The sequence below is a fragment of the Saccopteryx leptura genome, chromosome 6 (assembly GCF_036850995.1).
Source record: "Saccopteryx leptura isolate mSacLep1 chromosome 6, mSacLep1_pri_phased_curated, whole genome shotgun sequence".
Lineage (NCBI taxonomy): Eukaryota > Metazoa > Chordata > Mammalia > Chiroptera > Emballonuridae > Saccopteryx > Saccopteryx leptura.
In genome coordinates, this window is record NC_089508.1 from 75,657,761 (window position 1) to 75,684,189 (window position 26,429).

Consider the following 26,429-nt stretch of genomic DNA (forward strand, 5'->3'; position numbering starts at 1 on the left):
CGGTCGGGTGCATGCGGGAGTCTGACTGCCTCCCGTTTCCAGCTTCGAAAAACTACAAAAAAAAACCTACCCCAAAAAACAAAACAAAAAAAATACAAATTTTACAAAAAAAAATTTTGAGAGAATTTTATGAAGTGTACACCAACAAATTAGATAACCTAGATGAAATGGACAAATTGCTAGAAAGACACAACTATACTAGACTCAAGAAAAACCAGAAAATCTGAAAGACTCATAGCAAGTAAATATTAAATTAATAATAATAATAATAATAATAAAGGTTCAACAATGAAAAGCCCAGGCCTAGAAGACTTCACTACTAAGTTTTACCCTATGTTTAAAGAATACAAATCCTTCTCAAGATATTTCAAAAAACTGAGGAATATCTCCCAACTCAATCTATGAGGCCAGCATTATTCTGATATCAAAGTCAAACAAAGTCACAATTAGAAAAGGAAACTACAGGTTAATTATGCCTTTGGAACATATCCTCAACAAAATATTAGCAAACCAAATACAGCTTAATAAAAGGATTACACATCATGACCAAATGGGATTTATCTCCCAGGAAAGCAAGGGTGATTTAACATATGAAAACCAATCAATATAATATCTACCAATATAATACACCACATTAAAAAAATAAAGGGAAAAAATCCGTATGATCATTTCATTTGATGCATAAGAAACATCTGATCAAACACAATACCCTTTCATAATAAAAACATCCAGCAAACTAGGAATAAAAAGAACTTCTTCAACCTTAATAAAGGCATGTAAGAAAAATTCACAGCTAATACCATATTTCATAATGAAAAACTAAATTCTTTATTTCTAAAATCAAAAATAAGATATCTATTCTTACCACTTCAACATTTTATGGGAAGTTCTAGCCATGCAATGAGGCAAGAAAAATAAAAGGGCCTGACCAGGTGGGGGTACAATGGAAGTGGAGAGAGCATCACACTGGGATGCTGAGATCCCAGGTTCCAAATCCCTAGGGTACCAGCTTGAGATTGGGCTCATCTGGCTTGAGCACGGGCTCACCAGCTTGAGCGCAGGGTCACTGGCTTCAATGTGGGATCATAGACATGTCCCCATGGTCTCTGGCTTTAAGCCAAAGTTCAATGGTTTGAAGCCCAAAATCCAAATTGCTGGCTTGAGCAAGGGGTTACTCACTCTGCTGTAGCCCCCCAGTCAAGGCACATATGAGGAAACAATGAACAACTAAGGTGCCACAACGAAGAACTGATTCTTCTCATCTCTCTCCCTTCCTGTCTGTCTATCCCCATCTGTGCCTCTCTCTGTCTCTGTCAACAACAACAACAAAAATAGAGAAAGAAAGAAAAAGAAAAGGAATCCATATTAGAAAGGAGAAAGACACAACTGGAAGATAATGGGAAGGCAGAGAAGCATAAGTCATATGCTTCAACAAGATAAATCCTCTGAGCCTGACTAGGCGGTAGCACAGTGGATAGAGCGTCGGACTGGGATGCTGAGGACCCAAGTTCGAGACCCCGAGGTCACCAGCTTGAGCACGGGCTTATCTGGTTTGAGCAAAAGCTCACCAGCTTGGACCCAAGGTCACTGGCTCGAGCAAGGGGTTACTCGGTCTGCTGAAGGCCCGCGGTCAAGGCACATATGAGAAAGCAATCAATGAACAACTAGGTGTCGCAACGCGCAATGAAAAACGAATAACTGATGCTTCTCATCTCTCTGTTCCTGTCTGTCTGTCCCTGTCTATCCCTCTCTCTGACTCTCTCTCTGGGGGGGATATATATATATATATATATATATATATATATATATATATATGGAGATAAATCCTCTGAAAAAGCCTTGAATGGCTTGACCAGGCGATGGCACAGTGGATAGAGTATCGGACTGGGATGCGGAGGACCCAGGTTCACGTGAGAAAGCAATCAATGAACTAAGGTGCTGCAACGAAAAACTAATGATTGATGCTTCTCATCTCTATCCGTTCCTGTCTGTCTGTCCCTATCTATCACTCTGACTCTCTCTCTGTCTCTGTAAAAAAAAAAAAAAAAAAAAAAAAAGTCTTAGACGAATCAGAAGCAATCAAATTACTGGATGCAGAGTATAAAATAATGATTGTTAGGATGCTTAAGGATCTCAAAGCTACAATGGTTGGAATTAATGAACACCTCAATAAAGAAACTGTAAGCATCAAAAAGAACACAGAAATCATAAAGAAGAACCAGACAGAAATGAAAAATACAATATCAGAAATGAAGACTACACTAGAAGGACTTAAATGCAGGATGGATGAAGCAGAGGATCGAATCAGCGATTTAGAGGACAAGTGAAAGCCCAGACGCAGAAAAGCAAAAAGTAAAGAGGATTAAAAAGTCTGAGGAAAGTCTAAGATAGCTCTGTGACAACACAAAGAGAAATAACATCCGCATCTTAAGGGTTACTTAAGGAGAAGAGAAAGAACAAGGACTAGAGAAGCTCTCTGAAGAAATTATAGCTGAAAATTTCCCTAAATTGACGCAAGAGTCACACAAGTTCAAGAAGCAGAGAGAACCTCATTAAAAAAAGAACCCAAAGAGACCCAGACCAAGACATATCATAATCAAAATACCAAAGCTAAGAGATAAAGAAAGAATATTAAAAGTTGTAAGAGAAAAACAGTCAATCACCTACAAAGGAACACTCATAAAGATGACATCCGACTTCTCAACAGAAACACTTGAGGCCAGACAGGACTGGCAAGAAATACTCAAAGTAATGCAGAACAAGAACCTACAATCAACACTTCTTTATCCAGCAAGACTATTGTTTAAAATTGAAGGAGAAATAAAAAGCTTCCCAGACCAAAAAAAAAAAACCCTCAAGAAATTCATCACAACCAAACCAATGCTTAAAGAAAATGTTGAGGGGCCTGCTGTAGACAGAACAAAGCAGGGGGGAAAAGAAAGAAAAAATACATATAGTAAAAGAGGAATATAGATTTAAAGAAAAAAATTGCAATAAACAACTACATATCAATAATAACCTTAAATGTAAATGGATTAAATGCTCCAATCAAAAGATATAGGATAGCTGAATGGATAAGAAAACAGGAATGATACATATGCTGTCTATAGGAGATGCACCTCAACACAAAAGATAAACATAGACTGATAGTAAAAGGATGGAAAAAAATATTTCACGCAAATAGAAATGAAAAAATAGCTGAGGTAGAAATACTTGTATCTGACAAAATAGACTTTAAAACAAAGACTATAGTAAGGGATAAAGAAGGTCACTACATAATGATAAAGGGAGCAATCCAACAGGAAGAGATAACCATTATAAATAGTTATGCACCTAATATAGGAACACCTAAATATATAAAGCAGACTTTGATGGACATAAAGGGAGAGATCAACAGAAATACTATAATACTAGGGGATTTCAATACCCCACTAACATCAACGGAAAGATCCTCAAGAAAGAAAATTAACAAAGAAACAGCAGAATTAAAGGACACACTAGATCAACTGGATTTAATAGATATTTTCAGAACCTTTCACCCTAAAGCAGCAGAATATACATTCTTTTCAAGTGCACAAGGTATATTCTCTAGAATAGGCCACATATTAGGGTATAAAACGACTCTCAACAAATTTAAGAAGATTGAAACCATATCAAGCATATTCTCTGACCACAGTGGCATGAAACTAGAAATCAACTATTGATACAATAGAAAAACTGAAAATCACTCAAACACTTGGAAACTAAACAGCATGTTATTAAACAACAAATGGGTCAACAATAAGATCAAGGAAGAAATAAAAAATTTCCTTGAAACAAATGAAAATGAGCACACAACAACTCATAATCTGTGGGACACAGCAAAAGCAGTCCTGAAAGAGTCCTGAGATGTTCATAGCATTATAGGCATACCTTAAGAAGCAAGAAAAAGTTAAAATAAACATCTTAATCCTACAACTAAAAGAACTAGAAAAAAGAACAGCAAGTAAAGCCTAGAGGAAGTAGAGGAAGGAAATAATAAAGATCAGAGCAGAAATAAATGACAGAGACTAAAGAAACAATACAGAGGATCAATGAAACCAAGAGCTGGTTCTTTGAAAAAGTAAACAAGATTGATGAACCCTTGGTAAAACTCACCAAGAAAAAAAGAGAAAGCACTCAAATAAATAAAATTAGAAACCAGGGTGGAGAAGTAACAACGGACACAGCAGAAATACAAAGGATTGTAAGAAAATACTATGAAAGCCCTGGCTGGTTGGTTCAGTGGTAGAGTGTCGGCCTGGCGTGCAGGAGTCCTGGGTTCAATTCCCAGCCAAGGCACACAGGAGAAGCGCCCATCTGCTTCTCCACCCCGCCCCCTCTCCTTCCTCCCTGTCTCTCTCTTCCCCTCCCGCAGCCAAGGCTCCAGTGGAGCAGAGTTGGCCTGGGCACTGAGGATGGCTCTATGGCCTCTGCCTAAGGCACTAGAATGGCTCTGGTTGCAACAGGGCAACGCCCCAGATGGGCAGAGCATCACCCCCTGGTGGGCGTGCCGGGTAGATCCAGGTCGGGCACATGCAGGAGACTGTCTGACTGCCTCCCCGTTTCCAACTTCAGAAAAATACAAAAAAGAAAAAAAAAAAATTAGACAACCTAGGTGAAATGGACAAATTCCTTGAAAAATATAATCTTTCAAAAATGAATCTGGAAGAATCAGAAAACCTAAAAAGACCGATTACAACAAATGAGATCAAAATAGTTATCAAAAAATTCCCAACAACAACAAAAAGCTCCCAACAAACAAAAGCCCTGGGCCAGATGGCTTCACTGGCAAATTCTACCAAACATTCAAAGAAGCACTAACTCCTATTCTTCTCAAGCTATTTCAAAAAATGTAAGAGGAGGGAAAACTTCCAAACTCCTTTTACGAGGCAAGCATAATTCTGATTCCAAAACCAGGCAAAGACAACAACACAAAGAAAGAAAACTATAGGCCAATATGCCTGGTGAATTTAGATGCTAAAATTCTTAACAAAATATTAGCAAACCAGATTCAGCAATACATGAAAAAAATCATACATCATGATCAAGTGGGATTTCTGCTGGGGAGGCAAGGCTGGAGCAATACTCGCAAATCAATCGTAATTAATCACATAAACAAAAGGACAAAAACCACATGATAATATCAATAGATGCAGAAAAAGCATTCAATAAAATCCAGCACCTATTTATGATCAAAACTCTCAGCAAAGTGGGAATACAGGGAACATACCTCAACATGATAATGGCCATCTATGACAAACCCACAGCCACTATCATACTCAATGGGCAAAAGTTAAAAGCAATCCCCTTAAGATCAGGAACAAGGCAGAGGTGCCCCCTTTCACCACTCTTATTCAACATAGTCCTGGAAGTCCTAGCCACAGCAATCAGACAAGAAGAAGAAATAAAAGGCATCCAAATTGGAAAAGAAGAAGTAAAACTATTATTATTTGCTGATGATATGACATTGTACATAGAAAACCCTCAAGCTGCAGTCAAGAAACTACTGGACCTGATAAATGAATTCAGCAAGGTTTCAGGATATAAAATTAATACTCAGAAATCAGAGGCATTTTTATACACTAACAATGACCTGTCTCAAAGAGAAATTAAAGATTTTTTTTTTAATTTTTTAAAATTCATTTTAGAGAGAAGAGAGAGAGACAGAGAGAGAGAGAGAGAGAGGAGAGAGAGACAGGGAGGAGGAGCAGGAAGCTTCAACTCCCATATGTGCCTTGACCAGGCAAGCCCAGGGTTTCGAACCGGCGACCTCAGCATTTCCAGGTCGACGCTTTATCCACTGCGCCACCACAGGTCAGGCGATCCCCTTCAGTATTGCAACAACAAGAAAAATAAAATACCTAGGAATAAGTATACCCAAGGAGATTAAAGACTTGTACTCGGAAAATTATAAAACATTGATAAAAAAAATCAAGGAAGATACAAACAAGTGGAAGCACATACATACCGTATTCATGGCTAGGAAGAATAAACATCATTAAAATGTCCGTATTACCCAAAGCAATTTATAAATTCAATGCAATTCCTATTAAAATACCAATGACATACTTCAAAGATATAGAACAAATATTCCAAAAATTCATGTGGAACCAAGAAAGAACACAAATAGCCTCAGCAATCTTGAAAAAGAAGAATAAAGTGGGTGGTATCACACTTCCGGATATCAAATTATACTACAAGGCCATTATACTCAAAACAGCTTGATACTGGCATAAGAACAGGCATATAGATCAATGGAACAGAACAGAGAACCCAGAAATAAACCCATAGCTCTATGGACAACTGATATTTGACAAAGGAGGTAAGAGCATACATTGGAGTAAAGACAGCCTCTTCAACAAACGGTGTTGGGAAAATTGGACATCTACCTGCAAAAAAATGAAACAGGACCACCAACTTACACCATTCACAAAATAAACTCAAAATGGATAAAAGACTTAAAGGTAAGTCATGAAACCATAAGCATCCTAGAGGAAAACAAAGGCATTAAGTTCTCCGACATCACTTGCAGCAATATATAAGATATTTGCAGATTTATCTCCACGCACAAGGGAAATATGGACAGGATAAACAAATGGGACTGTATCAAACTAAAAAGGTTTTGCACAGCTAAAGACAATATGAACAAAATAAAAAGGCAAACCACACAATGGGAGAGCATATTCGACAATATGTCTAATAAGGGGTTAATAACCAAAATTTATAAAGAACTTGTAAAACTCAACACCAGGCCGGACCTGTGGTGGCGCAGTGGATAAAGCATCGACCTGGAATGCTGAGGTCGCCGGTTCGAAACCCTGGGCTTGCCTGGTCAAGGCACATATGGGAGTTGAAGCTTCCTGCTCCTCCTCCCCTTCTCTCTCTCTCTCTCTCTCTCTCTCCCCCCCCTCTAAAAAAATGAATAAATAAAAAAATAAATAAAAAAACAAACAAAAAAAAACCCTCAACACCAGGAAAATAAACAGTCCAATCAAAAAATGGGCAAAAGAAATAAAGAGACACTTCTCCAAAGAGGACATACAGATGGTCAATAGGCATATGAAAAAATGCTCAACATCACTAATCATTAGAGAAGTGTAAATTAAAACCACAATGAGATATCACCTCACACCAGTCAGAATGGTGCTCATCAACAAAACAACACAGAATAAGCGCTGGCGAGGATGTGGAGAAAGGGGAACCCTCCTCCTGCACTGCTGGTGGGAATACTGGCTGGTGTAGCCACTGTGGAAAGCAGTATGGAGATTCCTCAAAAAATTAAAAATCAAAAAATCAAACTGCCTTTTGACCCAGCCATCTCACTTTTAGGAATATATCCCAAGAACACCACATCAGCGAATCAAAAGGAGAAATGCACCCCCATGTTTATGGCAGCATTGTTTGCAATAGCCAAGATCTGAAAACAGCCATAGGGTCCGTCTGTGGACGAGTAGATTAAAAAGCAGTGGTACCTCTCTCCACTCTTATTTAATGTGGTACCAGAGGTTCTAGCCAGAGCAATCAGACAAGACAAAGAAATAAAAGGCATCCATATCGGAAAAGAAGAAGTAAAGGTATCACTTTTTGCAGATGATATGATCCTATACATCGAAAACCCCAAAGAATCCACAAAAAGACTACTAGAAACAATAAGCCAATACAGTAAGGTCGCAGGATACAAAATTAACATACAGAAGTCAATAGCCTTTCTATATGCCAACAATGAAACAATTGAGAACGAACTCAAAAGAATAATCCCCTTCACGATTGCAACAAAAAAAAATAAAATACTTAGGAATAAACATAACAAAGAATGTAAAGGACTTATACAATGAAAACTATAAACCATTGTTAAGGGAAATCGAAAAAGATATAATGAGATGGAAGAATATACCTTGTTCTTGGCTAGGAAGAATAAATATAATCAAGATGGCTATATTACCCAAAGCAATATACAAATTTAATGCAATTCCCATCAAACTTCCAATGACGTTTTTTAAAGAAATAGAGCAAAAAATCATCAGATTTATATGGAACTATAAAAAACCCCGAATAGCCAAAGCAATCCTAAAGAAAAAGAATGAAGCTGGGGGCATTACAATACCTGACTTCAAACTATATTATAGGGCCACGACAATCAAAACAGCATGGTATTGGCAGAAAAATAGACACTCAGACCAATGGAACAGAATAGAAAGTCCAGAAATAAAACCACATATATATAGTCAAATAATTTTTGATAAAGGGGCCAACAACACACAATGGAGAAAAGAAAGCCTCTTCAATAAATGGTGCTGGGAAAACTGGAAAGCCACATGCAAAAGAATGAAACTGGACTACAGTTTGTCCCCCTGTACAAAAATTAACTCAAAATGGATCAAAGATCTAAACATAAGACCTGAAACAATTAAGTACATAGAAGAAGACATAGGTACTCAACTCATGGACCTGGGTTTTAAAGAGCATTTTATGAATTTGACTCCACAGGCAAGAGAAGTGAAGGCAAAGATAAATGAATGGGACTACATCAGACTAAGAAGTTTTTGCTCAGCAAGAGAAACTGATAACAAAATAAACAGAAAGCCAACTAAATGGGAAATGATATTTTCAAACAACAGCTCAGATAAGGGCCTAATATCCAAAATATACAAAGAGCTCATAAAACTCAACAACAAACAAACAAACAATTCAATAAAAAAATGGGAAGAGGATATGAACAGACACTTCTCCCAGGAAGAAATACAAATGGCCAACAGATATATGAAAAGATGCTCATCTTCTTTAGCTATTAGAGAAATGCAAATCAAAACGGCAATGAGATACCACCTCACACCTGTTCGATTAGCTATTATTAGCAAGACAGGTAATAACAAATGTTGGAGAGGCTGTGGAGAAAAAGGAACCCTCATACACTGTTGGTGGGAATGTAAAGTAGTACAACCATTATGGAAGAAAGTATGGTGGTTCCTCAAAAAACTGAAAATAGAACTACCTTATGACCCAGCAATCCCTCTACTGGGTATATACCCCAAAAACTCAGAAACATTGATACGTAAAGACACATGCAGCCCCATGTTTATTGCAGCATTGTTCACAGTGGCCAGGACATGGAAACAACCAAAAATCCCGTCAATAGACGACTGGATAAAGAAGATTTGGCACATATACACTATGGAATACTCCTCAGCCATAAGAAATGATGACATCGGAACATTTACAGCAAAATGGTGGGATCTTGATAACATGATACGAAGCGAAATAAGTAAATCAGAAAAAACCAGGAACTGCATTATTCCGTACATAGGTGGGACATAAAAGTGAAACTAAGAGACATTGATGAGTGTGGTGGTTACGGGGGGGAGGGGGGAGAGGGAGAGGGAATAGGGGAGGGGGAGGGGCACAAAGAAAACTAGATAGAAGGTGACAGAGGACAATCTGACTTTGGGTGATGGGTATGCAACATAATTGAACGACAAGATAACCTGGACTTGTTATCTTTGAATATATGTATCCTGATTTATTGATGTCACCCCATTAAAAAAATAAAATTATTATAAAAAAAAAAAGCAGTGGTACATATACATAATGGAATACTATGGGGCCATGAAAAAGAAGGAAATATTACTTTTTGCAACAACATGGATGGACCTGGAAACTATTATGTCAAGTGAAATAGCCAGGCAGAGAAAGAAAAATATATGACCTCACTCATCTGAGGAATCCGAGGAACAATATGAACTGAGGAACAGAATAGAGACAGAGGCGGGATCAAAGGATCCAGAAGGAAAGCGGACAGAGGGAAAGGGGATGACAGGGTGATAGGATGGGATGAGAGCAGAAAAGCAAATCCTGGAGTGAAGAGGGGAGGGCATTACGAGGAGGGGGACAGGGAGATGTACTAGGGAACATGGGGGGAGGATATATTCAGGAAGACATTAGAATCTATGTAAACACAATAAATAAAAATAAATAAATAAAAGAAAGGAGAAAGTGGCCCTGGCTTGTAGGCTCAGTCAGTTGTAGTCTGCGGGCCGCACAAATTGGTGGGCGGGCCGCATGCGGCCCGCGGACCGCGAGTTTGAGACCCCTGGGATAGAGTATCGGACTGAGATGCAGAGAACCCAGGTTCGAGACCCAAGGTCGCCAGCTTGAGCGCGGACTCATCTGGTTTGAGCAAAAAGCTCACCAGCTTGGACCCAAGGTCGCTCGCTTGAGCAAGGGGTTATCCAGAGGTCCCCAAACTTTTTACACAGGGGGTCAGTTCACTATCCCTCAAACCATTGTTGGACCGGACTATAAAAAAAACTATGAACAAATCTCTATGCACACTACACATATCTTATTTTAAAGTAAAAGAACAAAACGGGAACAAATACAATATTTAAAATAAAGAACAAGTAAATTTAAATCAACAAACTGACCAGTATTTCAGTGGGAACTATGGGCCTGCTTTTGGCTAATGAGATGGTCAATGTCCGGTTCCATATTTGTCACTGCTAGCTGTAACAAGTGATATGACGCGCTTCCGGAGCCGTGAAGCATGCGTCCCCCATCACTGGAAGTAGTACTGTACGTGAGTGACGCAGCGCTTTGCGGCAGCGACACATACAGTACTCCACATACATCATGCATTCTGTACTCTTCTCACTGACCACCAATGAAAGAGGTGCCCCTTTCGGAAGTGTGGCGGGGACCGGAAGTGCTGGCGGGGGCCAGATAAATGGCCTCAGAGGACCGCATGCAGCCAGTGGGCCATAGTTTGGGGACCCCTGGGTTACTCGGTCTGCTGTAGCCCCATGGTCAAGGCACATATGAGAGAGCAATCAATGAACAACTAAGGTGCCACAATGAAAGACTGATGATTGATGCTTCTCATCTCTCCGTTCCTGTCTGTCCCTGTCTATCCCTCTCTCTGACTCTCTGTCTCTGTAAAAAAAAAAAGAGAGAGAGAGAGAGTCATCTGAAACAAGGTTGTAGGTTCAATCCTTGGTCAGGGCACAAATAAGAAGCAATCAATGAACACACGACTGAGTGGAAGAGCAAATGAATGCTTCCCTTTCCCTCTTCCCTTCCTCTCTCTCTCTCCCTAAAAATCAATCAATAAATTAAAAAAATTAAGCCCTGGCTGGATAAGTTGGTTGGAGTGTTGTCCTGGAGTGCAGAGGTTGCTAGTTCAGTTTCCAAGTCAGGGCATATACAGAAACAGCTAGATGCTCCTGTCTCTCTCTCCCTGCCTTCCTCAAAAAAACAAAATATAAAAAATAAAATAAAGGAAAAAAGTAAAACAATCTCTTTGCAGAAGGCATGATCTTGTATATAAACTAACCATAATGCCTGACCTATGGTGGCACAGTGGATAGTGTTGACCTGAAATGTTGAGGTCACCGGTTCAAAGCCCCAGGGGCTTGCTTAATCAAGGCATGTACAAGAAGTACCTACTATAAGTTGATGTTTCCTGCTCCTACACACCCCTTTCTCTCTCTCTCCTCTCTCCACAAAAAACAAACCAATAAATAAAATCTTAAAAAAAATAACCATAAGATCATAAACAAGATAAACTCCATATAAATTTATTTTCTACTGGGGCCCTGGCCGGTTGGCTCAGCGGTAGAGCATCGGCCTGGCGTGCAGGGGACCCGGGTTCAATTCCCGGCCAGGGCACACAGGATAAGCGCCCATTTGCTTCTCCATCCCCCCCCCTCCTTCCTCCCTGTCTCTCTTCCCCTCCCGCAGCCAAGGCTCCATTGGAGCAAAGATGGCCCGGGCGCTGGGGATGGCTCCTTGGCCTCTGCCCCAGGCGCTAGAGTGGCTCTGATCGCTGCAGAGCGATGCCCCGGAGGGGCAGAGCATCGCCCCCTGGTGGGCAGAGCTTCGCCCCTGATGGGCGTGCCGGGTGGATCCCGGTCGGGCGCATGCGGGAGTCTGTCTGACTGTCTCTCCCCATTTCCAGCTTCAGAAAAATACAAAAAAAAAAAAAATTTATTTTCTACTAACCAAAAGACAACAGTAAGAAATCAAAAGTTGTCAGACCAAGTGGTAGCGCAATGGATAGAGCATTGGCTTGGGATGCTAAGGACCCAGGTTCAAAACCCCAAGGTCACCAGCCTTGAGCTCAGGTTCACCAGTCTGAGCGTGAGCTCATAAACACGACCCCATGGTCACTGGCTTGAAGCCCATGGTTGCTGGTTCAGCTGGAGCACCGCCCCCCCTATCAAGGTACATATGAGAAAGCAATCAATGAACAACTAAGGTGCCACAACTATGACTTGATGCTTCTCACCTCTCTCCCTCTCTCCACAAAAATCAAGTCAAGCAACAAATGCGATATTATTCACAAAATATTTATATCTCACAAAGTACATGTATGCTGAATATATAAGGAAATCATGAAACAGAAACAGAAAAACTAGCCAACAGAAAAAATGGGCAAAAGATATGAAAAGACACTTTATAAAAACTAGATGATTGTATACAAGAATATGAAATGATACTTAATATTATCACTGAGAAAGAAGTATATGTTAAAAAATCACAATAGCACACTACTCAACATCTACTTGAATGGCAAAAATGAAAAAAACTGACAACAAATGGTAGCAAGGAACTCTCATAATCTGCTGATGGAAATATAAGGTTTTTGGTAAAAGTTAAGCAATTGCTAATAAACAACACTAAGCCCTTTGATACAGTAAGTTCACTTCTAAGTTTTTATCCAATTGAAATGTAAACATCGTCCACAACACACTTTTACAAAATGGTTCCTGACAGCTTTATTTACAACAGCCTCAAACTGGAAAAAACATAAATGCCCAGCAACAGACAGATGAATATGGTGTTTTATACAGTGGAATAATCAGAAACAAAAAGCAACAATCACTAATATCAACAACATGAAAGAATCTCACAGACACTATGCTGAGCAATGGCAGACCTAAGAGCACATATTTGATGACACCATTAAACAAATTCTATCAAGGGCAAAAATAATCTAAGAAGAAAAGTATCACAATAGAAGCTGCATTGGGAAAGAAAATGTCCTAAACTGCAATAGGGGTGTGGGTCTGTTGGTCAAAACTTTAACAGCTAAAATCAATGAGTTTCAAAGTATGCAAATTTTATACCCAAATCAACACCTGTAAAAAATTCTTCAGAACAATAACTACCAACCAGGCAGGAGGAAGTTGGGAATGAGTGGGGTATAGATGCCACTAGAAAAACAAAATGTTAACAACTACTGAAAGTAAGCAATGGTTATATGGGGATTAATAATACCATTCTGTTTACTTTTTACATATATTTGGTATTTTCCATTAAAAAACAACAACTAAAAACCAACCTTGACTTGCATGACTTGTGGTGGCACAGTGGATAAAGTGTTGACCTGGAATGCTGAGGTTGCCAGTTCGAAACCCTGGGCTTGCCTGGTCAAGACACATACAGGAGTTGATGCTTCCTGCTCCTCCCCCCTTTCTCTCTCTAAAAACACAAACAAAACAAAAACCCTATCTTGAACCAAACTTTCTTTAGGAAAACAGGTTTCACATTAAAAAGTTACAGAAGCCCTGGCTGGTTGGTTCAGTGGATAAGAGTATTGGCCCTGTGTATTTACATGCCGGTTTAATTCCCAGTCAGGGCACACAAGAGAAGCGACCATCTGCTTCTCTCCCACAGCCAGTGGCTCATTTGGTTCGAGTGTCTGTCAGGGTGCTGAGTATGGTCTGAGCAGCAGCCTCAGGAACTAAAAATAGCTCGGTTGATTCAAGCACGACCCCAGCCAGGGGTTGCCGGGTGGATCCCAGTAGGGGCATGCATATGCAGGAGTCTGTCTCACTCTCTCCCTTCCTCTCACTTAAAAAAACAAAAACAAAACAAACAAAAAACGTAACAGAAATTAGATCAGAAACTATACAGTTATCATAGGAAAATAAGAGAACCAGAATAAAATTCCTAACTTCCTACAGACAGTAAATTACAAAAGATTTGCCCACAAAAACAGATTACAACTATAAACTACTGTTTCCAAGGAAGCTTAAAGACACTAATACAAGAACAAATTTAACCAAGATTTGGAGTAGGGGTGAAAGGAGGGGTATGAAGTGGCAGAACTCAGTAAAAAATTAAAAAGCAAAGAAAAAAATCATTTCAGAAACAAAGTAAAAAAGAAGGAACAAAAGTAAATAAGCACAACAGATAAAAGGAATATTTGTAAAAATTTTAAAAATGAGGCTTCAAGAGAAATTGATAAAATATTAAAGTTCAAAGATTAGATATTAAAAACTGTAACAAGAAAACTCCCAGAAATAGAAAAAGTTTAAAACCATGTACAGAACCTGACAAGGAAGTGGCGCAGTGGATAGAGGATCAACCTGGGATGCAGAGGACCAGGTTCGAAACCCTGAGGTTGCTGGCTTGAGTGTAGGATCATAGACATGACCCCATCACCAGCTTGAGCCCAGTCACTGGCTTGAGCAAAGGGTCACCAGCTCAGCTGGAGCCTCACGGTCAAGGTACATATGAGAAAGCAATCAATGAACAACTAAGGAGCTACAATGAAGAACTGATGCTTCTCATCTCTCTCCCTTCCTGCCTGTCCCTTGCTCACGCCTGCTCGCTCTCTCTCTCTCTCTCTCTGTTAAAAACAAACAAAAACCATGTACTGAGAGACACAGAGCTGAGAGCTGCAACCCAGATGACAAATATCAAGACACAGTCTAGTGTGAATTACTAGAACTTTACTGAACTTTAGAAAAAGAGGAAAAAAAGCCTTTGGGCATTTAGGGAGATGTAGGCAGACATTTTCTTATAGACCCAAACAGTAAATATTTTTAGTCCTGCACACCATAGGGTGAAAGTTATATGAAATTCAAATACCAGTGTCCAGAGTTGTCTATAGCAATGTATAGCAAAAGCAGCCAAAGACAATATGTAAATATTCTGCTCACAAAAATTAGGGGATACTTCAAAATGAATATGAAGCAATAAAATATTCCCTAATTTTTGTGAGCAGAAGAATTAGGGGATATTTCAAAATGAATGCAAAGTGATAAAATATCCCCTAATTTTTGTGAGCAGTGTAAATGGGCATGGCTAAGTATAATAAAATTGTGATTACAGCCTGACCAGGAGGTGGCACAGTGGATAGAGCATCGGACTGGGATGCAGAGAACCCAGGTTCGAGACCCCGAGGTCCCCAGCTTGAGTGCGGACTCATCTGGTTTGAGCAAAGCTCACCAGCTTGGACTCAAGGTCGCGGGCTCGAGCAAGGGGTTACTCGGTCTGCTGAAGGCCCACGGTCAAGGCACATATGAGAAAGCAATCAATGAACAACTAAGGTGTCGCAATGAAAAACTAATGATTGATGCTTCTCATCTCTCTCTGTTCCTGTCTGTCTGTCCCTATCTATCTCTCTCTCTGACTCGCTCGCTGTCTCTGTAAAAAAAATAAAAAATTAAATTAAAATAAAATTGTGATTACAATAAACAGTAATTCAAATTGTAATTACAATGAACAGTAATTCACAGACTCACAGATCCCTAACCTAGGCACGCACTAAGTAACTTTATAATGACAAGAAAAATAGACTATTCTAGGCCTGACCTGGGGTGGCACAGAGGGTAAAACATCAACCTGGAATGCAGTGCTTGCCTGGTCAAGGCATATACGAGAAGCAACTATCAGTTGATGCTTCCTGCTTCTCCCCCTGCCTTTCTTTCTCTCTCTCCCCTTTCTGAAAATCAATTAAAAATAAAAAAATAATAGACTATTCTAAATTTTTCAATAGCAACACTTTATGCCAGAAGAAAAATGGGGTTAACATATTTCAAATTTAAAAAATCAAGGAAAGAACATGTACACCAAGGATTTTCAATCCAACAAGAATAATAATTTATTGGCCCTTCATCAGCCCAGCGTGTGAATGTTCCTGGTTCGATTCCTGGTCAGGGCACACAAAAGCGCCCAACTACTTCTCCACCCCTCCCCTTCTCGGTTCTCTCTCTCTCTCTCTCTCTCTTTTCTCCTCCCCTCCTGCAGCCATGGCTCGATTGGAGCGAGTTGGCACCAGGCGCTGAGGATGGCTCCATGGCCTCCACATCAGGTGCTAAAAAATGACTCCCGTGAAACAGAACAAGGGCCCCAAATGGGCAAAGCATCGCCCCCTAGTGGGCTTGCCAGGTGGATCCCGGTCAGGGCACATGTGGGATCTGTCTCTACCTTCCCTCATCTCACTAAATAAAAAAATAATTTACAAGAATAATGGCTACAATGAGAAGCAATCAATGAACAAATAAAGTGCCGCAACTATGAGTTGATGCTTCCTATCTCTCTGCCTTCCTGTTTCTGTCATTCTCTATTTTGCTAAAAATAATAATGGCCACAGACAAGTTTTTATCAATATGCAAGAACTCTGGAAATATTGTGCCAATGGGATCCTTCCTAAAAAATCTAATAGAGCACTTCAGAAAACCAAATTGACTACAGCTACTACATAAAAACTAATGGTGAGCATCAAGTACAGAATATAGTTACTAATACAACTAAAATAAAATGAAGTTTGAAAGGGAGAGAGTATAGTATGTAAGGGCTATACTCTCTGACAATGGAAATATAGATTCAACTATTTAGAAGTGAGGAATGAACAGGGACAGCACAGGGGAAAAAAGTGTGTATAAGGCGTCAGTAATCAAACATAGTGAAAGTGCTGGCATCACTATTTTGAGACTGTTGTGAGATAAATCTAATTAATACTTAGACTTCCCTTTTTTTTTTTAAACTGAGAGGAGGGGATATGGACTCTTAAGAGCATGCACTCCAACCAGGATCCACCCAGCAATCCCCATCTGGGGCCAATGCTCAAATCAATCGAGCTATCCTCAGCACCTGAGGCTTACGCTCAGACCAATCGAGCCACTGGCTGCAAGAGGGGGAGAGAAGAGGGGAAGAGAAGTAGATGGTTGATTCTCATGTGTTCCCTGACCAGGGATCAAACCCTGGACATCGGTACATCAAGCCGATGCTCTATCCAGTGAGCCAACTGGCCAGGGCCAATATTTAAGATTTCTAATCCAAGTCTGTCATGCACAGTAGAGACTAAGAAGTCCTAAATCACCCACATAGTCTTGGCTAACCCTGTGACTGCACATATGAACACAGCAGATATGAAATGGACCAGTGGAAAATAAAATCTGGGATAGACTAAAAAAAGTATGATCTTTGAATGTGCACCCCACAAAAATCCACAGGCAGAGGAAGAAGCTTTACTACACAAGATGTTTGGGCACAATACATATCCAATCATTAGCTGAACCACAAAACTATGCAGACACAGGAGTATACTCTAGTATGCCAAGCTTAAAAAAAAAATTTTTTTTAAGGGGCTGCATACTGCAGGGAGACAGATGCAGAGATTTTGCCTGTGGAAATGACTCAACAACCTTCAAGGGAAAAACTTCTGAATCCACAGTGGCTACAATGTTATCTAAAAAGCCAGTTTTCAACAAAAAATTATGAGACAAGCAAAGGAACAAAAAAATATGACCCAAATGAGAGAGTAGGGGGAATACAGTGAATATGTATTATGTACCAGACTTACAACAACTCTAGGAGAAGCATAGGTTAAGTATTCAATCTACGTTAAGACAAAATTCACTCTTGACTCCTTACAAGTTTAACGAATTTCTATTTCTGGTGGCCATACCTAGCCTTTTCTTATTATAAAATATATATTATTAAAATTTTTAAGTATTTTTTAAATTTACTGATTTTAGACAGAGGAAGGGGGGGGGAGAGAAACATCAATTTGTTGTTCCATTTTTTTATGCATTCACTGGTTGATTCCTGTATGTACCGTGACCAGGGATCAAATCTGCAACCTTGGTATATTGAGATAATGCTATAAACAGCTGAACTACCCAGCCAAGGCCCATTGTTAGAAAATTTTAAAAGCACAGAAATATATGAAAAAAAACTCACATAATTCCTCAATCCAGAAGTGACTAAAATGAGGTTATATAATACTTGACTTGCTTAAATATGTATAAACATTTTAATCAATAGTTTGAATTACACTACATGCAGAATGGTAGACTTGTTTGTAACCCCTTTTATTACTATGAACTCCTTACCTCTGGTCTTTTAAAAATCTGAAAACAATTTTTTTTTTTAGATTTTATTTATTGATGTCACAGAGAAAAGAGGAGGAGGTAGGGATCGAGGCGTATCCACTCATAGTTGCTTCACTGTAGTTGTTCACTGGTCGCTTATATGTGCCTTGACACGGCAAGCCCAAGGTTTGGAACTGACGACCTCAGCCTTCCAAGTTGAAGCTTTATCCACTGCATCACCCAGAGACCAGGCCTGAAAACATTTTTTTGATGGTCACCTAATATTCCAATATACAGATAAGCGTTCTATAATTTATGTACTTACTGATTGACCTGTTAAAAATGAAGCTGTTCATAATTTCTCACTAAAATCACCTCAAATTTAATAATTCCGTGCATAAACTTTAGTCCATAGTTCTGACTCTTAAGACAGTTTCTTTTTTTTTTTTTTTCCCAGAGACAGAGAGAGAGTCAGAGAGAGGGATAGATAGGGACAGACAAACTGGAACAAAGAGAGATGAGAAGCATCAGTCATTAGTTTTTCGTTGCAACACCTTAGTTGTTCATTGATTGCTCTCTCATATGTGCCTTGACCATGAGCCTTCAGCAGACCAAGTAACCCCCTTGCTCGAGCCAGCAACTCTGGGTCCAAGCTGATGAACTTTGCTCAAACCAGATGAGCCCGCGCTCAAGCTGGCGACCTCGGGGTCTCGAACCTGGGTCCTCCGCATCCCAGTCCGATGCTCTATACTGCGCCACCACCTGGTCAGGTAAATTTATTAGGTCAAAGATTATTAATATTTGGTAGTATCTCTAGGAATATTAACACACTGCTATTTGGAAAGAAGGTTTCATCAGCAGAATACAAAGAGAACCTATATAGCTAAATCATGTACATCAGAATTAATTTTTAAATTTTTTTCCAGCTGAAAGTAAATATTATTTTAAATTGTAGTCATAACTAGTAAAACTAAATGCTTTAATTAATTTATAGGCTACCTCTATTTCCCATTCTGTTAAGTGCCTGGGAAATCTCCTTTCCTCATTTTTTTCTAAGAATCTAAAACACTCAAGTTGAAACAGACTATAGTTTAACCATTCCAACCAAAGAAGAAATCCCTCAGGTAGCATCATATCTAACAGTAACTCTGAATCTACTTAAATAATTAAAGAGACATGAAACTCACTACTTCATAATGCAAATATTTAAAAATGTTAAATGAGTTTTAACCAAAAAAATCTTTTCAACAGAACTGAATAAAACCTGTAAATATGTACTACCAATTCCCTTACTTTAAAAAAGAAAATTCTAAGAAGAATTTAACTCTAGCAACTTGGTTAAGCATAACTTCTTGTTTTAAACCCAAGGTTTTTTTTTGGGGGGGGGGGGGTTTAAACAAGTTTATTTAAATAAGGGTTTAAATACATTACATAACATTAAAACTGAAGGGGGGAAAAACCCAAAAATCAGTTTGTTATTTCACATGGCCTTGGGCAGCTGTTCCTAGTAAGTTGCAAGCTCTACACCTAGCTAAGTGACTGACCCATCGGCTTGAAATTTGTTCCCTTGTCAAAAGTTGAACTCTGATATAAGGTTGGCCTAAAATTCTGGTGTTTGGACATCAATTAGCCAGGATATGTCTGGTCCAAAAGACCTTAGTGGCAAGCCAGATATCCTCATCACCTCACTTGAGGAAAGGTAGCTTTCTCAAGTCCATCCACCCAGTCCTGTTGGCGATCTTTTGACTACCAAAGGCTCCCTCTAGTGGCACAGAAGCCGCTGCTGCCTAACCACTTGCCTCTCAGCTTCACTGCAGGGTGTCCTGGTGGTGACATTCTCTGAGGGCAGGGAACTCTAGAGAGGAGCCAGACATAGCTGTCTGGAATCTTGGGGCTTGGCTGAAACATCACATTACTGCTTTGTTTCAGGCAGGACACTGCCAGGCGCCTACTGTTTGACCTCTGTTTAAATGAGGGACTTCAAGACTAGACAGCATGGCTCTTTTCAGTTTATTGCATGAAGGAGTTACACTAGTCCAAGTTAAAAGCAGACCCCAAATGGTTACATCTCATAAGCTGTGAGGTTTTTAAACTTGTGACAAGGGACAGAGGGAAATGCTACTCATTGCAAGGAAATCCTCACTTAAGCTTCAGTGAGCCAAAAGCACTTGGAACCCATGAACCTTCAGCTGGTCGTCCTTAGCCAGTCCAATCTCTACCAGGAACTGGCATATGTTCTTGCACTGATCACCCTGTAGCTGAATTACTTCTCCATATTCTGGATGCTCAATTACAGTACCATTGCAGGCAAATTTCTTCTTAAACGCCTTCACTAGTTTCTTTTTATCGTAATCATCAGCGATCCCTTGGACAGTAGTAAGGGTCTTCCTGCCGTTTCTCTGTTGAATTCTTATATGGATATAATCCTCAGTGCCAGCAGGAAGCAGATCACCCTTACTTGCATCAGCAAAGGGGTCGAAAGAGTGGAGGTTCTGGATAGCGGATATACGATATGATTCCTTTTCCTCAGTGGAAACGGCCTGCGGAAGGCTGCGGCGGGAGAAGGCGGGCAGGGGGGACGGAGCGTCGGGAAGCGAGGGGGGGCTTAAGAGGGAGGTTGCTGAGTCCTCGGCGGCGGCTCAGTGACTGGGGCCTTAAACCCAAGGTTTTAAAAAATTTTTCATTTTAACACTTAAGAACAGATATTATATAACTTTCTTTTGTTTAATTTACAAAGTGTAGATATTTGCTTTATTTCTACCTGAACTTTCCAAAATAATGGGACTATAGTTAATACTTTAAATATTTGATAAATTTATGGCACTTCCTGCAAATTACTAAAACTCTAAAATAAAGGCTTAAATGCTCATGCCTACCGAAACACTAAAACACAATCCAACCAAGTATACTACACTACACCAAAGCAACGTGTTAAAAGTATCGACACTTGCCTGACCAGGCGGTGGCGCAGTGGATAGAGCATCGGACTGGGATGCAGAGGACCCGGGTTCGAGACCCCGAGGTCACCAGCTTGAATGTGGGTTCATCTGGTTTGAGGAAAAGCCCACCAGCTTGAACCCAAGGTCACTGACTCCAGCAAGGGGTTACTCGGTCTGCTGAAGGCCCGCGGTCAAGGCACATATGAGAAAGCAATCCACGAACAACTAAGGTGTTGCAACGCGCAACGAAAAACTAATGATTGATGCTTCTCATCTCTCTCCGTTCCTGTCTGTCTGTCCCTGTCTATCCCTCTCTCTGACTCACTCTCTGTCTCTGTAAAAAATTTAAAAAAATTAAAAATTAAAAAAAAAGTATTGACACTTCAGAAAACCAACCCTCAGCCCTGGCTGGGTAGCTCAGTTGGTTAGAGCATCACCCTGATATGGCAAGGCTGAGGGTTCGATTTCTGGCCATGGTACAGACAAGAATCAACCAATGAATGCATAAATAAGTGGAACAACAAATCACTGTTTCTTTCTCTTTCTTCCTTCCTTCCACTTTCTCAAAAATAAATAAATAAAATTTTTAAAAAAGAGAACTAATGCCTGACCTGTGGTGGCGCAGTGGATAAAGCATCGACCTGGAAATGCTGAGGTCGCTGGTTCAAAACCCTGGGCTTGCCTGGTCAAGGCACATATGGGAGTTGATGCTTCCAGCACCTCCCCCCTTCTCTCTCTCTGTCTCTCTCCTCTCTCTCTCTGTCTCTCACCCTCTCTCTCTCCTCTCTAAAAATGAATAAATTAAAAAAAAATAAAAGAGAAAACTAAAACTCAACCTACTCTTTCAAAGGTAAAGTATCGATTTTAACCACATTTATCTGAACACAGAAAAGGGAAAAGGATATACAACCAACAGCTGTCCTTTGTTAACAACTAGTGCAAGGCACTGTCTTAAGTGCTTTTATAGTTGGTACCCAACTTACAATGGTTCAACTTAAATTTTTTTTACTTTACAATGGTGCTAAAGTGATATGTATTAGTAGAAACTGTACTGCAGCCCGTCCTGTAGTGGTACAGTTGATAAAGCATTGACCTAGAACACTGAAGTCCCTGGTTCGACATCCTGGGCTTGCCTGGTCAAGGCACATATGGGAGTTGATGCTTCCTGCTCCTCCCCACCCCCTTCTTTCCCCTCTCTAAATGAATAAAATTTAAAAAATCTAAAAAAAATGTATTTAAAAAAGAAACTACTGCAAATTTTGAATATTCACTGTTTGCCAGGCTAGCAACATGCAGCAGTAGCTAACCACAGCTCCCAATCATGTGATAATGAGTGTAAATGACTGATAAATTTACAACCATTCTATACCCATACAACCATTGTTTTCCAACCTGTGGTGGCAGATAAAGCATAGACCTGGAATGCTGAGGTCACTAGTTCAAAACTCTGGACATGACTGGTCAAGTCAGTTACAGGAAGCAACTACTACAAGCTGATGCTTCCTGCTTCTCCCCTCTTTCTTTTTCTCTCTCTCTTCTCTTTGAAAAAAAAAAAAAAAAGGTTTTATTTCTACAACCACTGTTTTTCACTTTCAAATACAGTATTCAAAAAATTACAAGATATTCAACACTTTGTTATAAAATCGGCTTTGTGTAGGCTAATGTTCTGAGCACATTTAAGGTAGGTTAGGCTAAGCTCCGATATTTGGCAGGTTAGTTGTGTTAAATGCATATTTGAATTAATGATATTTTCAATTATGATGGGTTTATTGGGACATAATCTCATTGTGAGTCAAGAATAATCTGTAATAAATTATTTCACTTAATATTTCAACAACATAACGAAGTATCCATTATTTTCATTTTATGACTGAGAAAAATGAGGTGAGGACAGAAGAAGTACTCTGTAATAATTTCTGAATATCATCAATAAAAATAACTGGCAAGCCTGACCTGTGGTGGCGCAGTGGGATAGAGCATCGACCTGGAACACTGAGGTTGCCAGTTCGAAGCCTTGGGCTTGCCTGGTCAAGGCACATATGGGAGTTGATGCTTCCTGCTCCTCCCCCTTCTCTCTCTCTCCCCTCTCTCTAAAAATCAATAAATAAAATATTTTAAAAAAAATAACTGGCAATGTAAAAACAGTATTTATCACCAATAAAAAAATTTTTATTTTTGTGACAGAGATAGAGAGAGGGGCAGACAGGAAGAGAAGAATCAATTCTTCTTTGTGGCTCCTTAGTCGCCTTTGCTGTTCATTCACTGCTTTCTCATATGCGCCTTGACGGGAGGGGTGCTACATCAGAGGGAGTGACCCTTTGATCAAGCCAGCAACCTGGGGCTCAAACTGGTGAGCCTTGCTAAAACCAAATGAGCTCGCGCTCAAGCTGGCGACCTCGGGGTTTTGAACCTGGGTCCTCTGCATCCCGGTCCTACACTCTATCTACTACGCCACCACCTGGTCAGGCTAAAAAAATCTTAATTAATTAAAAAGTTACTGAAAGTTCTAATTTCCCATTTCCCTTTAAAGTTTATTTTTTACTTCTACTTTTTCTAAACAGTCATTCACAATGGGTGATTTTCCTGTGGAAAAACAAGGACAACCTGCAAACAACTGTGTTTATAAACTGGCATTTAGGAATGCAAAATCAAACTTCCCCTAAAACAAATATTACAAATGGGGGTTAAGAGTTTGCGGATGAAAAAGGGGCCACACACTTAAGCTGACAAGCTCAGGGAAAGCCTGCATGGTAGCCTTGCAGACTCAGGGACCTAGAGTAAACACACAGGATGGTCTGACATTAAAACTTTTTAACTAAAAGCAGTATATGGTGGGTAGTCATGTCCTGGGAGTTATTCTCTATCTGAAGGAAGGTCAATGTTTGCTTTGAAGCCTGTCAGTTGCTTCTTGCATCTGCAATAATGTACCTTATAATATGCCTTTGAGGTGTGAGGATAAGCTTCTTTTTCTGCCCTGAGGGCAGGCATCCTACCAACCAGAGCAGGAACCAACAAACCCTTTCGTTGTTATTATCATGTTAATTAACTTGCCCTTCTTGCGCCTCCCTATGTTAGAGAGGTTTTAGTGTATACATTTTCACTTTTATCCAATCCCAGAGATTTCCCTGCTTTGCTTTCTAGTGCCTCCCTAATCTATCACCAATCAATTTCATGTAATCCCCTCCTACTTATTCCCCTTTGATTCTAATACAGGTATATAAAAGAAATGATGAAACTGCCATTTGCCAGAGCACTTGCTCAATCTGTTGAAACTCTGCTTCCAGGCAGTTGTCGACAGTTTGGCTCAAATAAACTCATAAAAGTTTTTATAGGTTTGGAAGTTGTTTTATGTTGACAAGTTCCAGGGCAGCTCCTATGCCATATTTTTACCCATAATATAAGTAGAAAAGAAAAGTCTAGAACCTAAACCATTATACAAACAATGTAAAACACTATATTCCATATCTCAACATCAGGCCTATCTGTACCCATAATAAAACTATAGAACTCTAGTGATGGGAAAAACTTGATATCCAAGGCAAAAAAAAAAGAAAGGGGAGGGGAGGGGAGGGGAGGGGAGAGGAGAGGAGGGGAGGGGAGAAAAAAAGAGCCTGACTTGTGGTGGCATAATGGATAAAGCATCAGCCTGGAATGTTGAGATTGGGCTTGCCTGGTCAAGGCACCTACAAGAGCAACTACTAGAGTTGATTCTTCCAGCTCCAATCCTCCCCTCTTTCTCTCTCTCCTCTAAAAATCAACAAATAAAATCTAAGAAAGGAAGGGATGAAGGGATAGGAGGAATTGGAGGGAGGGTGGGAGGGAAGAAAAAGGAGAAAGAAAAGGAAAGGAAAGAGGGAAGGAAAGGAAGGAAGAAAAAGAAAACTCTAAGCCCAAATAGCTTCATTGGAGAATCCTACCAAATGTCTTTTTATTATTATTCATTTTAGAAAGAGGAGAGAGAGAGAGAAGGGGGAGGAGCAGGAGGCATCAACTCCCATAAGTGTCTTGACTGAGCAAACCCGGGGTTTTGAACCAGTGACCTCAGCATTCCAGGTCAACGCTTTATCCACTGCAGTCACCACAGGTCAGGCCACAAATGTCTTAAAAAAAAAATTCTACACACTCTTCTAAAAAATAGAAGGAAACACTTATCAACTCACTTTTATTAAGTCAGCATTACCATGATACCAAAACCAAAGACAATACATATTAACTGGGCAAAGTACTGGATATAAATTACCTACATAACACCTGCAATAACCTAATTACCCTACCTTAAAATATAAAGGGAAGAATTTTTTTTAATCTTTTTTTTAAATTTTTTTTTTATTCATCTTACAGAGGACAGGGAGAGACAGAGAGAGAGAGAGAAGAGAGATAGAGAGAGAGAAGGGGGGAGGAGCTGGAAGCATCAACTCCCATATGTGCCTTGACCAGGCAAGCCCAGGGTTTCGAACCGGCGACTTCAGCATTTCCAGGTCGACGCTTTATCCACTGCGCCACCACAGGTCAGGTGGGAAGAGTTTTAAATATACCTATACAGCTTTGTATTGGTAATCCTACTAGTCATGTTAAAATTTAACACATCCTCTAGGTTCTTTAGAGCTCCAATTACTAGCTAAATTCTTTTCTATTATTAGTAATAATAGAATAAAACAGGTAGGTAAAGAATAGAAAATGACTACCCTAGGGGAATAAATCTACTACTAATGAATGAAAATGATAAAATTTAAGTAGATTACAATACAAAACAAACAAATGGTGGCAATAACATTTTAAAGCGTAAGAACACATGACATTGGGGGAGAAGTATATAATGAAAAACATTCCCTCTTTCAACACTTGAACTAGATCTCATTTCAGAAACATTGTAGAAGAAGCTGACTGCTCAGCAATCTAAAACTGGGCAATAAAGTTTGCTTTCTATTTTCCTGCGCCCAGCTAAAGGAATAGGGTGAGGGAAAAGTCTCTTCCCAGTGTTCATTATAAATTACAACATTAATTCTGCTAGTTTCTCTACCACTTCTAAATTTCAGACTAATATCCAACAGCCTCCACAACACTTTCACTTGGCACCTCTAATTCAACTTACCCCAAACTGAATTCACTTTTGCCCATTCCCAAACCTGCTCTTCCTACTGTATTTTTCCTACTACCATATTCTTTTGAGGGGTTGGAGGGGTGAGAGGGAAGATAGTGAGGTAGACTCTGGCATGCGCCTAGACCAGGATCTACCTCAAGTACCATATGGATCTATTTTTGGCGCCTGAGGCTGATGGACCAACTGAGCAATCTTCAGCGCCTTCTCAGTGCCCAGGGCCATGCTCAAACCAATCCAGCCACTAGCTGCAGAAGGGGAAGAGAGAAA

The 26,429-nt window shown here is 39.8% G+C and overlaps 1 protein-coding gene and 1 pseudogene across 4 annotated transcripts in view; both read right to left on the bottom strand.

Annotated features, from left to right (window-relative positions):
- Window positions 1–26,429, bottom strand: part of CTDSPL2 (CTD small phosphatase like 2) — a 91,514-nt gene that overhangs the window by 50,616 nt on the left and 14,469 nt on the right. Inside the window, exon 2 of one of the 4 annotated variants that reach the window (XM_066388311.1) lies at window positions 18,144–18,375. The exons of the other annotated variants lie outside the window; for them this stretch is intronic. The gene's annotated coding sequence lies outside the window, so the exon portion shown is untranslated. The remainder of the gene's footprint in view (window positions 1–18,143; window positions 18,376–26,429) is intronic. 4 annotated transcript variants of the gene reach the window in all.
- Window positions 19,514–26,384, bottom strand: LOC136377092 (eukaryotic translation initiation factor 1 pseudogene; annotated as a pseudogene).